The sequence below is a fragment of the Capsicum annuum genome, chromosome 4, assembly GCF_002878395.1.
Source record: "Capsicum annuum cultivar UCD-10X-F1 chromosome 4, UCD10Xv1.1, whole genome shotgun sequence".
In the NCBI taxonomy this organism is placed as follows: Eukaryota; Viridiplantae; Streptophyta; class Magnoliopsida; order Solanales; family Solanaceae; genus Capsicum; species Capsicum annuum.
In genome coordinates, this window is record NC_061114.1 from 224,411,994 (window position 1) to 224,427,317 (window position 15,324).

Consider the following 15,324-nt stretch of genomic DNA (forward strand, 5'->3'; position numbering starts at 1 on the left):
GCGCCAGAAATATATCCAAAACTCGTGGTAAGGCCGAAAAGTATTACTATCGGTAAACCACACATCAAACAGTTTTAAATATGTTCAAACATAAATAAAAGCGGGAGGCAAACAACTTTTAGGTTAACAAATATTATAAATCCAAAAAAAAAATTAATTTAAGCCAGACGTAAGTCATTAAAGCGACCGTGCTAGAACCACGGGACTCAAGGGGTGCCTAACACCTTCCCCTCGGTCAACAGAATTCCTTATCCGGATTTCTAGTTCGCAGACGAAAAAATAAAAATTGAAGAGTCATTTACTTTTGAATAGGGATTCAATAAGGTGACTTGGAACACCCAAACTCAATTCCAAGTGGCGACTCTGTAAGTAAAGTAATCCCTTTTCAAAACGTCACTTTAATCGGAAAAAACCATTTTCTCTAAAACCAACTCCCTAGCGGGGTCGGATGCGGTGAAAAACAGGGGTGTGACAGATGGCGACTCTGCTGAGGAAATAACTAGAATTCGAGCTTTTATATTGACTTAATTGGCTTTATTTAATTTTGATATTGTATATTTTTGGCCTAAATGTGTTCTTTGCCTACATGTTTATCGCTTTGATATTATTTGAATTGCAATATAAACTGTCTTCTCTCGCGCACCCATTTGAGTCTTCTGAGATACTGTATATTCGGAGATGCGGTATACGCTCCCGAGCTTGAGATACCAGAGATGCGGCAACGCTCCTGGGAAGGATTCTGTAGTCACCCATGATTTAGGACGGAAAGGGACCAACAGTGAGGCCGGAAAGCCCTGCTACCGGTAAAGCTGTCCCTTGCCGACTCGAGTTGTCCGCTCATTTCATTGACAGTCCAGATACCTAACTCCACCAGGTTAAACCTAACATAACTGGAACTTAGACATGGCTATCCCTAATAGACTGCGTTCTATTTGTATCACGTGTATTTTTTACTTAGTGGGGCTCGACCCTGGGGTCGGGTCCGTCTAGGTCAGGTGTCACATTTTTAGACCATCATGTACATTTTATGTGCTACTTGTTGCATTATAGGAAACGCCATATCGAATGTTGACCGACTTTTAAGTGAATTAATTGATCTGAAAAAAGGGTTAAATAAAATTTTTTAAGGATTTATTTTAGAAAATATATAAGATTTTACATAGAACTTTTTTTTTTGTAAAGATTAAGTCATTTTAACGTCGTGGTCTCGTTATGTCCGTTTTCTTTGGTTTTAAAATCTTTCTTAGGAATATCATAGAGCCCATTTTTGTCAAACACAATTCAAATTTTGTTAAATAATTTGGTCCACTATTTTGTTTTAATAATTTAATTATTTCTGATATGTCTGGTTCAAACGTCATCAAATTACTGTCTCTACTCTAGGATGTTTTAGAAGACTTGGATACTTGCTGTTTTGTCAGTTATTATTTTCTCATGCTCACTTTGAAATCTTATTCCGTGTCGTTCCATCAACTTCTTTCAAAAATTATTCTTTATCCTGCTTTAGGATGTTTAGAATAGAATTTTTATTTGCCATCTTTATCCTATAGGGCAATATGAACTCGGTCGGAAGGAGTGACAAGAGGCCGAGGGATGATGAAGTACCCCATTTCATGGTGTTAGATAAAGTTCCAAAGTTATTGCGGACATGGTATAACAATATGACTGATTATGGACAGGGAGAAGTATATAAACACTTGGGATTTTTAAGGAGTCTGTTGAATGTTGAACCACGAAGAGACGTGATAGAATCTTTGGTACAGTTTTGGGATCCTTCAAACAACGTATTCCAATTCTCTGACTTTGAGCTTACTCCCACACTGGAGGAAATAGGAGCATTTATTGGAAAAGGAAAGAACCTTCATCGAGGAGAACCCATAATACCAAAGCATGTCACTTCCGAAAGATTTTTTGAGCTATTGCACATAAAAAAGAAGAACATAGGAGGCTGCCTAGAAAATAGATGGGTTCGTCTGGAATTTTTGTACAAAAGATATGGTCAGGAAAGGGGATTCGAGTTGTTTAAATCATAACTTAACAATGGGGGATGCTACCAAACCTGGAAAAAGCACAGTTCTGAAGCATTCATAGTGGCTTTTTTGGGAATCATGGTATTTCCAAAGAGAGCAGGAAAAATCAGCACCAATCTGGCTGCGTTTATTACCACTTTTGAGAAGAATCCTAAGGTCACCCTCGTGCCCATGATTTTGGCAGACATTTATCGGGCCCTGACAATGTGCAAAAATGGGGCGGACTATTTTGAAGGATGTAACATTCTATTGCAGTTATGGATGCTCGAGCATATTCGTTACCATCCATTTGTTATGGATTTTCGAGTCGAGTGAAATGATTATATCAAGGGCCATAAGAAGAGGATGGAAGACCAAAACTTTCCCGAAGGAATAAGAGCTTGGAAGGAGTACTTGGAGGGGTTGACGGTGGACAAGATAGTGTGGAATTATCATTGGTTCCCCTCAAAAGAGGTGATATATATGTCTACTTTCTGACCCTTCATCATTTTAATGGGTCTCCGAGGTGTTCAGCCTTACGTGCCACTAAGAGTCATGCGACAATTTGGTCGACGTCAGCATATACCGCCAGTCGAGGATATGAAAGAGTTCATGTACGAATTCCTCCCTGACATCCCTCTAAGAAAGACTGAGATACTTAAAATTTGGGGAAGATGTGTACTTTCAGGTCTCTATCACATGGTGGAAGACCGCGACAAGGGCGAGGTAGACTATTGGTATCTGCCATGGTTTCATGACCAGCCTCCTTCTAAAGCTATGCCAGAAAGGTCAGCCAGAGAGCCAGTGGATCGAGAAGCAGAGATCGAAGTTAGAATTAAGCAGGCTCGACGAGAGGTAGAAGAGAACTATCATTCTACTATGCACGTCTTAAATAATGATTTGGAAAGGGCTAGAGAAGAATTGGTTCACCATGAGGCAAAATTTGAAGCCAGAATTAGGTCGGTTCGTAAGGAGATTAAGAGAGAGAATCGTGTTGCCATGCATGCCCTACAAGAAGACCTGGATATTGTCACCGGTGCTATGGAGCAACAATCGAGTGATTTTGAGAAAGAGAAGGCCTCGCTGACAAGTACATAGTTAAAGCTTCAGGCTCAGCTAAAAGCTTCCATGGAATGGGAAAGAGAAATAGCGATACGCTTCATAACTTTTCAGAAGGAAGTTGAAGTTGAGAAAAACCAGTGGATGACCGAACGACAGGCGCTTCACTATCAGATCGATGACCTTCATGAACAAGAAGAAGACCTAAAGCATACCGTCTGCACTACGTAGCATTGGGTGCAAAACTGCCATGAGAGTATGATCGAGTCCAGGGGAGAAGTACTTCAGCTCAGTGAAACCTTGATTAATATTTATGCTAAGTATCTTCACCAAGGTGATGAAAATCTGGGCCGTCAGGCACGTGCTCTCGCTCCACATCTGCCAAAAGCATTATCCAGGATCTACTCAAGTCTGAGGGAGGATTAAGTTGCAAGAAATCTTTGGAAGGCATCTTGATGATAATTATTAAAGTCCTTGTTTTCTTAGAGTAACTTCTTTATAGGTTTTTTTTAGTATTTCCCCAGCATTCTGAGTCTGTTCTAGTTGTAGATAATTTTAGTTTCTTTTCATTAAAGCTTTGTTTTAAGAACAGTTGGAAATGTATGGAAAATTTCGTATTTGTTTTAAGTTTTTATTCTCTTTATTTCCGAATATATACATATGTCTACTATATCCATGAACTACGTGATGATCTGATTCATGTAAAACATGATACGTAGGCAACCCTCGGCGGGTGCGATCAAATATTTTTTCAAGTTTCAAGTAACAATTTTAAGTTGTTGGAGTTAAATAATGAGAAAAAATTAACTCACCAAAGCCGGGATGAAACAAGAGGGTTTTCCTAAGTCCATTTCAGGAAGGAAATTACTTAGGTGCATGACATTTGAGTTAATTATGAATATATCAATATTTTTAAAAGCTCTAAATCCTAACATATTTGTTTCTGTCTCAAAGAGAGAGAGAGAGAGAGAGAGAGAGAGAAAGAATAAGGTGGTTGTTTGTGGTTAAGCTGGCCTCTCACCCGTACAACACAAGGTATAAAGGAAAAAGGAAGATGACTCGAAAAGATGGAACATAATCTGACAATGAAGAAGATCGAGATCAGTTAGTTCCACGAGAGTTCGCATCTTTGGAGGAGAATAGGTTATTGAAGCAATAAATTGCGGAAATGTATCAGGCCTGGGCAAATGGACAAGCCCCGCCTTCCTCGATTCCTGGCCTTTCAGATGCAAATCGTCCCAGTTCTACTCAAGCCCAAGTCGACGATCCACTTTATCCTCCTGGATTTGGTCCATACGCTAATGTGTCTAGCGCTGCTGGCACATCCACCATGCGTCCTCCAAATCCATCATTCACGAACAACCCGCTTTTTATTCCGGCCGTGACAACTAATATAAATCCTCCATCAATGATACAGAAGCCTATCAGCGAGCTAAATCATGATCAAGTCTATCCTCCTGAATTGGCATCCAAACCCGTAAATTCATACCAGCCCACTCATTAGCCTGAGTCTCATATCGTGATTGAGAAGGCTATTATGAACGAAGAACGAGAAGAGATAGCTAGAAAAGTGAGGAGTCTGGAGCAGAGTATGAGAAACATACAAGGATTGGGAGGACACAAAAGCGTCTCTTTCAAAGACCTGTGTATGTTCCCTAATGTTCATTTGCCAATAGGGTTCAAGACCCCAAAATTCGACAAATATAGTGGTCATGGTGACCCAGTGGCCCACTTAAAAAGGTATTACAATCAACTTAGAGGAGCAGGAGGGAAAGAGGAGCTGCTTATGGCCTATTTCAAAGAAAGTCTGACGGGAATAGCCTCCGAATGGTTTATCGATCAAGACATCTCCCATTAGCACGTTTGGGATAATATGGCTCAAGATTTTGTACAACAATTTCAATACAATCTCAATAATATCTCTGACCGCACTTCTCTCGCTAATATGAAGAAAAAACCATCTGAAAGTTTTCGAGAGTTTGCCATAAAATGGAGAGAACAGGCATCTAGAGTCAAATCGCCACTGAAGGACCAGGAATTGATTGACGCTTTTCTCCAAACTCAAGAGTCCGATTATTTTCATCATTTACTAGCCGCGGTTGGTAAACCTTTCGCCGAAGCAATAAAAATTGGGGAAATGGTGGAGAATGGTATCAAATCAGGAAAAATCATGAGCTAAACTGCCCTCAGGGCCACTACATAAGCCATTCAGAGTGGATTAGGTAGTTTCGGAAATCGGAAAAAGAAGGAGGAAGGATCCATAATGGCATCAGGACTGGGCAATGCCCAAAGGGGACGAAACTCCCCTTACGTTCATGTCCAACAGAGACAACCCTGCCCTCCTCAACATTATTATACACCTTAACCTGCTGTTCTTAATGCTCAGGCGTATGCCCGACCTCCTCAGCGTCCACAATGGCGGGCACCTGCGCCACAAGGTTTTCGTCCGCGGCAGCCAAATTTACAAGCCCCTCGTAATCCGTATGTTCCGACAGACTATACAAGAGAACAGAGGCCAAGGGAAAACTTCACCCCAATTGGAGAATCATATACGAGCCTGTTGCGGAGATTGGTCAAATTAGGATGGATTGAACCTGTTTTGCCTTTCAAAGTGGATTCGAATGCAAGTTGGTTTGATCCTAATGTAAGGTGTGAGTACCATTCCAACGTCCAAGGTCACAGTACCGAAAATTGTTGGAGTCTGAAGAGAGCCATTGAAAAGTTAATCGAAAGCAAGGCAATCGTAATACAAAAATAAGAAGCACCAAATGTCACCGACAATCCACTTCTTAATCACAGTAACACACACATCATGGGGATGATTTTTAACGATAGACACTACAGGCCAATAAGCCAACCAATGATGGAAATAGGCACCTTGAAGGAGAACCCGGGCGAAGCATTGAAGTATATGCAAAGAGAACCACTGATCATGAAAGGAGTGAGTTCCATTATAAGACCCCGAAATTTAGAAAAGATGGTATTTTATGTTCCTACAAAGCTAAAGGGAATAACACAAGATCGGCCAAACTATATGTTTCGAGCGGTCCCGCATGGTTCGACCAACAGCGCAACAACATGAGAAAGATAACGGAGCCAATTGTCACAAAACACGCAGCACAGCTCCCAGTGACAAGCTTGAAAACCATCCCATGGAACTATAACAAAACCACGGTGATGTACAAAGGAAAAGAGGTCATGGAAGAAACAAACGAAACAGGGGGTTTGACTCGATCAGGAAGATGCTATGTTCCAGAAGAATTAAGGAGACCAAAACAGTTTAAAGATAGTCAAGGGTCAATGAAAAAACCTATCACAAACGAAGAGGCTGAGGAATTTCTGAAGAAAATAAAAACCCAAGACTATTTCATTGTCGATCAATTGAGGAAAACCCTGGCTCAAATCTCATTATTATCACTGCTGCTACATTCTAAAGAACATTGTCAGGCATTGATTAAGTTGTTGAACGAAGCATACATCCCGAAGGAAACTACGGTATGTCAAATAGAAAGGATGGTTCGTAGAATATTTGAAGCAAATAGAATCACTTTCACTGATGATGAGTTACCCACAGAAGGTTCTGGTCACAACAAGGCTTTGCATCTGACTATCAAATGCGAAGGATATTACATAAAAGGGGTAATGATCGATGGAGGTTTAGGAGTAGATATCTGTCCTCTCTCTACTTTGCAAAAATTTAAAATTAGCCCAGATAGGATTCGGTCCAATAATGTATGTGTTCGGGCTTTTGATGGTGCAAAACGAGACACAATTGGTGAGGTAGATCTTGCTTTGGATATTGGACCAGTTGAGTTTACAATCACCTTTCAAGTACTAGACATGGATACTTCCTATAACCTACTTTTAGGAAGACCATGGATCCACACGGCCAGAGCCATACCTTCTACTTTGCATCAAGTAGTTAAGTTTGAACACGACAATCAGGAAATCATTGTACATGGAGAGGATGACCTTCCCATACATCGAGATCCTTCTGTACCCTGTATCAAAACAAAAGGGGGTTGTGAATCTTCCATACATCAACCCTTTAAAATTGTGACAGCTGATCAATTCGTAGAAGGCACGCCGATTCCAAGGCCTCAGCTCTCATCTACTTCAATCATGGTGGCTAGCCAAATGCTAAAAAATGGTTATGAACCGGGAAAAGAATTAGGGGTTTCGCTGCAAGGAATTAAAAACCCTGTAGATCCATGTGGTAACCGTGACTCCTTTGGCTTAGGCTTTAATCCTACCGCGGCAGATAGAAAATGGGCAAAAGAGCAGAAGAAGAAGGCTTGGAAATTGACAAGTCCGTTTCCACACGTTAGCAAATCTTTCACGAAAGCTCAAAAGGAAGAAAATCAATACCCATATGCTAACAAGGATGTGGATGAAATATGTCAAGGTCTCAAGGAAATGTTTCATGAAATAAACATGGTTCAGATGGGTGAAGACCCTAGCCATGCAGATGTGCAGTTCGTCGGACCAAATATCAAGCTCACTAATTGGGAAGCCACTCCTCTCCCCACAAAGAAGGAGTCTTGGTAGTTTATTTTGTTGTTTCATTTTTATTTCTTTTGTATTTTGGACTATTCTCAGGGTTGTAGTCCACATAGTTTAGTTGCTCTGCTTTCATGTTAACCCTCCTATCCTTTCCGAGTCAACTAAATGAAATTCAAGTTTTCTAGTAAATTTATCTTTTCTTCCCTCTTTTAATTTTTATTTTTATCTTATTTCAGTTATGTTAATACTGGCTCCAATAACATGGCATGTACGCGGAGTTCACATTTAGACCCTAAAAATTTGTCTAATCTCGAATCAGCAAACTAAACGGTAGATGAATACGATGAAGGTGAAGCTGATAAGGAAGTCAAAAAAGGATTGGATCAATTTGAGGATAAGCCCAAACCCAATTTAAATGACACCGAGATAATAAATTTGGGAACTGGTGAGGATGCTAGAGAAATAAAAATAAGTATTCATGCGGATCAGAATATCAGGAAGGATATTGTTCAGATTTTGATCGAGTATAAGGATGTTTTTGCTTGGTCTTATGATGATACGCCGGGTCTAAGCACGGATTTGGTGGTCCACAAACTGCCTACATACCCTGATTTTTCATCGGTCCAGCAAAAGCAAAGAAAGTTTAAAACTGACGTGAGCGATAAAATCAAAGAGAAAATCATGAAGCAATTGAATGCGAACGTGATCAGGGTTGCTCAGTACACCACATGGTTGGCTAATGTGGTGCCCGTACCGAAGAAAGATGGCAAAATCAAAGTTTGTGTTGATTATAGGGATTTGAACAAAGCAAGCCCCAAAGATAACTTTCCGCTACCCAATATTCATATCCTTGTTGATAATTGTGCTAAACATGAGATCCAATCTTTCGTGGATTGTTATGCCGGATATCACCAGATCCTGATGGATGAAACAGATGCAGAAAAGACTGCTTTCACCACTCCGTGGAGTACTTATTGCTATAGGGTCATGCCATTTGATTTAAAGAATACGGGAGCTACGTACATGAGACCTATGACTACTATTTTTCATGACATGATGCACAAGGAAGTAGAAGTATATGTTGATGATGTCATTATCAAGTCCAAGACACGAGTCGATCATGTATATGACTTGAGGAAATTCTTCGAAAGATTGCGAAAGTATAAAAGTATAATCTTAAGCTCAATCCAGCCTAGTGCGCATTTGGAGTTCCATCCAGAAAACTTTTGGGTTTCATAATTAGCCGCAGAGGCATTGAATTGGACCCCGCCAAGGTAAAATCCATTCAAGAATTGCCACCTCCGAAGAATAAAATTGAGGTCATGAGTTTTCTTAGAAGGCTGAATTATATAAGCAGATTCATCGCTCAGCTCAGCACTACATGTGAACCGATATTTAAGTTGCTAAAAAGGGATGCTGTTATCCAATGGACAGACGAATGTCAAGAATCATTTGATAAGATTAAAGAATATTTGGCAAATCCTCCTGTGCTGGTCCCACCGGAACCTGGCAGGACTTTATTTCTATATCTGTCAGTAATGGACAATTCTTTTGGTTATGTTTTAGGACAGCATGATATCACAGGCAAAAAGGAACAAGCAATCTATTATTTGAGCAAAAATTTCACGAGTTACGAGGTAAAATATACTCTTTTAGAAAAGACATGTTGCGCCCTAACTTGGATTGCTCAGAAGTTGAAGCACTATCTTTCGTCCTACGCAACCTACCTCATATCTCGAATGGATCCTTTAAAGTATATTTTTCAAAAACCTATGCCTACAGGCAGATTGGCGAAGTGGCAGATTTTTCTAACAGAATTCGACATTGTGTATGTTACGCGTACCGCTATGAAAGCGCAAGCATTGGCCGATCATTTGGCAGAGAACCCAGTTGACAATGATTATGAGCCTTTGCAAACTTACTTTCCTGATGAAGAGATAAATTCAATTGAGGAAGAAGTTCAAGATGATATGTATGCATGGAAATTATATTTTGATGGGGCAGTCAATGTCAAAAGAGTAGGAATTGGGGCGGTTCTTGTCTCACTAACCGGGCATCATCATCCCGCCACAGCACGACTCCGTTTCTTTTGTACTAATAACACAACAGAATATGAAGCCTGCATCATGGGGTTAAATATGGCAATAAATCTGGATGTGCACAAGCTAGTGGTGTTGGAAGATTCCGAATTACTCATTCGACAAATTCAAGGTGAATGGGAAACGAGAGATATCAAGCTCATTCCATACAAACAGTTCGTAGAGGACCTTAGCAAAAGGTTCAAGTCTATCGAGTTTAGATATATTCCCAGATCCCATAATGAGCTGGCTGATGCCCTGGCTATCCTAGCTTCCATGCTCCCGTACCCAGGAAATACGCATCTCGACCCATTAGAGATACAGATACGAGATCAACATGGTTATTGCAATATAATTGATGCAGAACCAGATAATGAACCTTGGTACTGTGATATTAAACGCTTTCTAAAGTCAAAAGAATATCCAATACACGCCAATGCAGATCAAAAAAGAACCATTAGGAGACTTGCTAATGGTTTCTTCTTAAGTGGGGAGATTCTGTACAAACGAACCCCAGACTTGAACTTGTTGAGATGTGTTAATATTCAAGAAGCTGAAAGAATCATGAATGAGGTACATTCGGGGGTATGTGGTTCGCATATGAATGGCTATGTTTTCGCGAAGAAGATTATGCGGGCAGGATATTATTGGTTAACTATGAAGCGAGATTGCTTTCGCTTTGTTCGCAAGTGTCATCAGTGTCAAATTCATGGTGATTTGATTCACTCGCCACCTTCAGAGCTACATCCTATGTCTACTCCTTGGCCATTCATTGCTTGGGGCGTGGATGTAATTGGTCCAATATAATCAAAAGTTTCTAATGGGCATCGATTCATACTGGTCGCTATTGACTATTTCACCAAGTGGGTAGAAGCTGCTACTTTCAAATCAATCACGAAGAAAATAGTAGTGGATTTTGTTCATTCGAACATCATATGTCGTTTTGGTATACCAAAGTCCATTATCACAGACAATGCAACCAATCTCAATAGTCATCTAATGAAGGAGGTTTGTGAGCAATTCAAGATCGTGCATCATCATTCTACCCCTTACCGTCCTAAAGCAAATGGAGCCGTTGAAGCAGCAAACAAGAATATTAAAAAGATTCTTAGGAAAATGGTCCAAGGATCTCGATAGTGGCATGAGAAATTACCGTTTGCTCTTTTAGGATATCGTACAACTATCCGTACATCGACTGGCGCAACTCCTTATTTACTAGTCTATGGGACTGAAGCTGTAATACCCGCAGAAGTCGAAATTCCCTCGCTTTGAATCATTAGTGAAGCCGAAATTGACGATACTGAATTGATCAAGTCTAGACTAGAACAATTATCGTTAATAGATGAAAAAAGGTTGACGGCAGTTTGCTTTGGTCAATTATACCAGAAGAGGATGGCGCGAGCTTACAATAAGAAGGTACGTCCTAGAAAATTCGAGGCCGTCCAACTTGTGGTAAAATGCATCCTTCCACACCAAGAAGAGGCTAAAGGAAAGTTTTCTCCAAACTGGCAAGGTCCATACATAGTTAGACAAGTATTATCAAATGGAGCTTTGCAACTTGCGGATCTGGACAGAAAAATGACAGAAAAAGCTATCAATGCCGATTCAGTCAAAAGATATTATATTTGACACACTTGTGCTTAACATTCTCAAGTTGAGATGATGAAATGCCATCATTCTACCTAACTAAATGTCATTAATCCCTTGTCAGCCCTTCGAGCCTTATTTACCTTTCCTCGCTTACCCTCTTTGGAGTCAAAAAAAAAAGTGCGTTAGCATTGAACTACGTTCGACCTGATTCCTAAATGGATACGTAGGCAGCCCTATCTTGGGGTTCGGTCCGACAAAAAAAAATAAAAAAAAAAATAAAATAAAAAATTGGTACTTTAAAAAAAAAATGAGATATATATCCTATTGTCACTTTTATATGGCTCTCAAGTTGTAACCTATCCTAAAAATCCTTTTTCCTTTGTCCATTAAAAACCTTCCGATCAATTTTTGAGAATGTCAAGCCTTATGTGTTGTATATATAGATATCCGACAAAAAAAAAATTATTGGTGAAAACCCTCAGGGGCACCATAAGACAATGATAAACGAGACAATCGAAATTAAAGAGGGCAATTGAGAAAATCCTAGAAGGAATGACTTTAGTCAAACAAAGTTTATCATGACAGGACAAAGATCAAGAAGGATGGTTTGATTTGATTGAAAGGTGCAGCCTAATTCGAGATTAGACAGTTTTGAAAGGTCAAATGTCTACTCCAAATTGCGTGTCATGTTACATTCAAGTTAATATATACCTCCAAATAAGCTTCCTTCCTTTACTGTTAAAAATACCTTCTATTTTAACATAATTCTTTTATTTCTTCTTTCAACTTTTCCTTATTTCATCTTTCACGTTTTGTTTTTATGCGTAAATCTTGCATTCAAATGCAAAATAAAGAAAAACGCGCAAAATTGATCAGGGCTCCCAGTGAAATTGAGCAGAGATTGTTGGGAGTTCACCACCTTGACAAGGACAGGGAGCCAGTTAAGATAAGGGTTACGAGTGAAGTATTTGAAAATAAAAAACAGAATCATACTAAAACAAACAAAAATACAACGGAATTTGAAAGACGAAGATTCAAGCTCGCCAACAAATTAGTTTAATCAACCGTATCAAGTTAGGGCAAGGATAAGGCAAACTTCCAAGGGATTCAAGGCCACAAACCAACTGTCAAGTTTAAAACTCACAATATTTTTTCTTTCTTTACTTGAACAGGGGAAAAGCAATCTTGTGAAGTATAGTGAAAAAAAAAAACAAGTATAGCAAACTTAAGTTTTCTTAACTTTTTGTCTTTTTGTTATACTCCTATAATTCTAAGTTCGTATCAATATAATTATAATAAAACCCCTCATATTCAAGACTGGGGCTTTTTTTTTCTTTTCTAGAAAAAAAAAAGAAAAAAAATCCTAATCTTTCTCGTCTTCATAGGGCGCTATCCCCTAGTTGACATCTTATTCATCTTCATAGGGCGCCTTCCCCTAGTTAACATCTTTTTCGTCTTCATAGGGCGTCATTCCCTAGTTGACATCTTATTCATCTTCATAGGGCGTCATCCCCTAGTTGACAACTTTTTCGTCTTCATAGGGCACCATCCCCTAGTTGACATCTTTATTCGTCTTCATAGGGCGCCATCCCCTAGTGGACCTCTTATTTCGTCTTCATAGGGCGTCATCCCCTAGCTGACATCTTTATCGCCTTCATAGGGCGCCATCCCCTAGTTGACATCTTTATTCATCTTCATAGGGCGCCATCCCCTAGTGGACATCTTATTTCGTCTTCATAGGGCGCCATCCCCTAGCTGACATCTTATCTCGTCTTCATAGGGCGTCATCCCCTAGTTGACATCTTATTCGTCTTCATAGGGCGTCATCCCCTAGTTGACATCTTATCTCGTCTTCATAGGGCGCCATTCCCTAGTTGACATCCTTTTCGTATTCATAGGGCGCCATCCCCTAGTTGACATCTTATCTCGTCTTCATAGGGCGTCATCCCCTAATTGACACCTTATTCGTCTTCATAGGGCGTCATCCCCTAGTTGATATCCTTTTTGTATTCATAGGACGCCGTCCCCTAGTTGACATTTTAGGAAATAAACCTTCCTATTTTTCTTCTTTATGTCTTCATATGGCATGACAATCCCTAGTCACATTTTTAGAAGCAAAAATCCTAATTCTTTTTCATGCATCCATTAGACATAACTCCCTTGGTCGCATTATTAAGAATTGGGTTCTTATTTTATCGCGCTCCTAGCCTAAATTTCTATCCATTCATTTATTTATTTTTAAACTAGATTATAGTTTTTCTAATAACTCACAAAATTTTTCTAGTGTAAATTGGGGCAGAAAATTTTGTTTGTTTTGTTTCGTCTTTTTTGATGGCTTGCAGGTTTTCTGCAAAGCACAGATTTATCCAAGAATGGAATTTCATCTCCGGTCAGAATATAGAAGAATGATCAGGTTGAAGATAGTTAGAGTCAGCTCTGTATCTGTAGCGGCCCAACATCTCAAGAGACATCTTTTTAGCTTCTGATAAGGAGAATAAGCATTCAAAGCATTCTATGAACTGTTCTTTGGTAGAGTATCAATGACTCAATCCAAGTTGCAAGTTCAAATCTCAAATCCTAACTTCAAGATCAAATCTTGAGATCGAGGTACCCACCAGAAGAAGGTGAGGCGATAACTGAAGATCCAAGAGGAGGATCTGAAGCAAGGGGATCAAGACAAATAGAATAAATAGGATCTTGTACTTTAATTTCTAGTTTCATTCTTTGATGTAATAAAAGGAGCAACGAACCAGAAACTCGACGGGACCTCAACTCGACTCTCCAATTCATCCACTCACTCTTACACCCACTTGAACTACATGTGACCTGATTCTCTTATAACCCAAGATATGTAGGATGTCTAAAACCAAAACTCGGTCGCACCCCTTTTCTACTTATTTACTAGTGAATAAATGGTTGAGCCAAAATTAGTCATGTTTACTTCTTTGCTTGAAAATTCTCCATATTTCCAAGCGAAGAGGGGCATTCTGTAAACAACTAATTTTTGACCCAAACCTAATGTTTTGTACCATTTTAATGTTCAATTAATTTTTTAATTTATTTTAGGCATTTTAAATTTATCTTATTCTTTGAGGTTTGTTAAAAATTTTGAAAACTACAAAAAAAAGAAAACCACATTTTAAATAAGTTTTTATTTTATTGTTTATTTATTTTTATTTTTATTTTTATTTTTATTTTTTTAGAAAAAAAAAATTCTAAATTATATTTGTTTTCTTCTTTCAACTTTTAATAAAGAATGTTGTGATATTAATTTTTCTTAATCATATTCCTAAGACTAGTTATTAGCTTATATTATATTTTATTAGTTTTTAATCTTTTTTATTTTATTAATAATAATAATAATAAAAATAATAATAATAATAATTAAAAAAAAAAAAACCTAAACTACCCAAACCACCCCACAAGTCCCACTTTAACAAAACTTCTCCCCCATTATCTGCCAATATTCCTGTAACACAAACACACACGACACAAACACGGATACACTAATTATATAACACACACATAAACACAAAAATCAAAGGGGGGAGAAGAAAAGACAATACACAGGAGAAGAGAAAAACAACGGAAGAAAAGAAAACCAAGAAAAAAAAAGCAGACAAGTTAAACTTCGAGTTTATCGTCCACGGTTTCAAGTTCGTGACTCCTAGAATCAGTAGATTATAATAATTTTATCGTTGGGAATCGGTCTTCTCAAAGGTATATCTCAATCATCCTTGTACAATTCGATATTGCAATTATTCAAGACTCGGTTTCAATATTTTATGAAGTGTTTTTTTACGTATCTATCTAACTTATTATTAGTTTTAATGTAATATATAGAGCATGTCATAATGACTATCACTAGATTTAGCAAAAACTATTATCACGTTCTATATTATATTGCATGTTTAAGTAAATATATTTCTTATTAATAGGTATAATCTTCATGAATGTGTGACGTGTAGGCTTGTATACTATGATTGTTTGTGTTTCATGTGTCTATATTTGTATATTCATTAGGGTAATATCCTAAAGGGTTGCATGATCTAAGATTTTTTTTTAGAAAAAGGAAATTATGATTA

General features: G+C 38.5%; 1 pseudogene; it reads left to right on the plus strand.

Annotated features, from left to right (window-relative positions):
- The first annotated feature begins 7,621 nt into the window (after positions 1–7,621).
- LOC124898094 overlaps positions 7,622–15,324 on the plus strand; it is a 50,168-nt pseudogene continuing 42,465 nt past the window's right edge.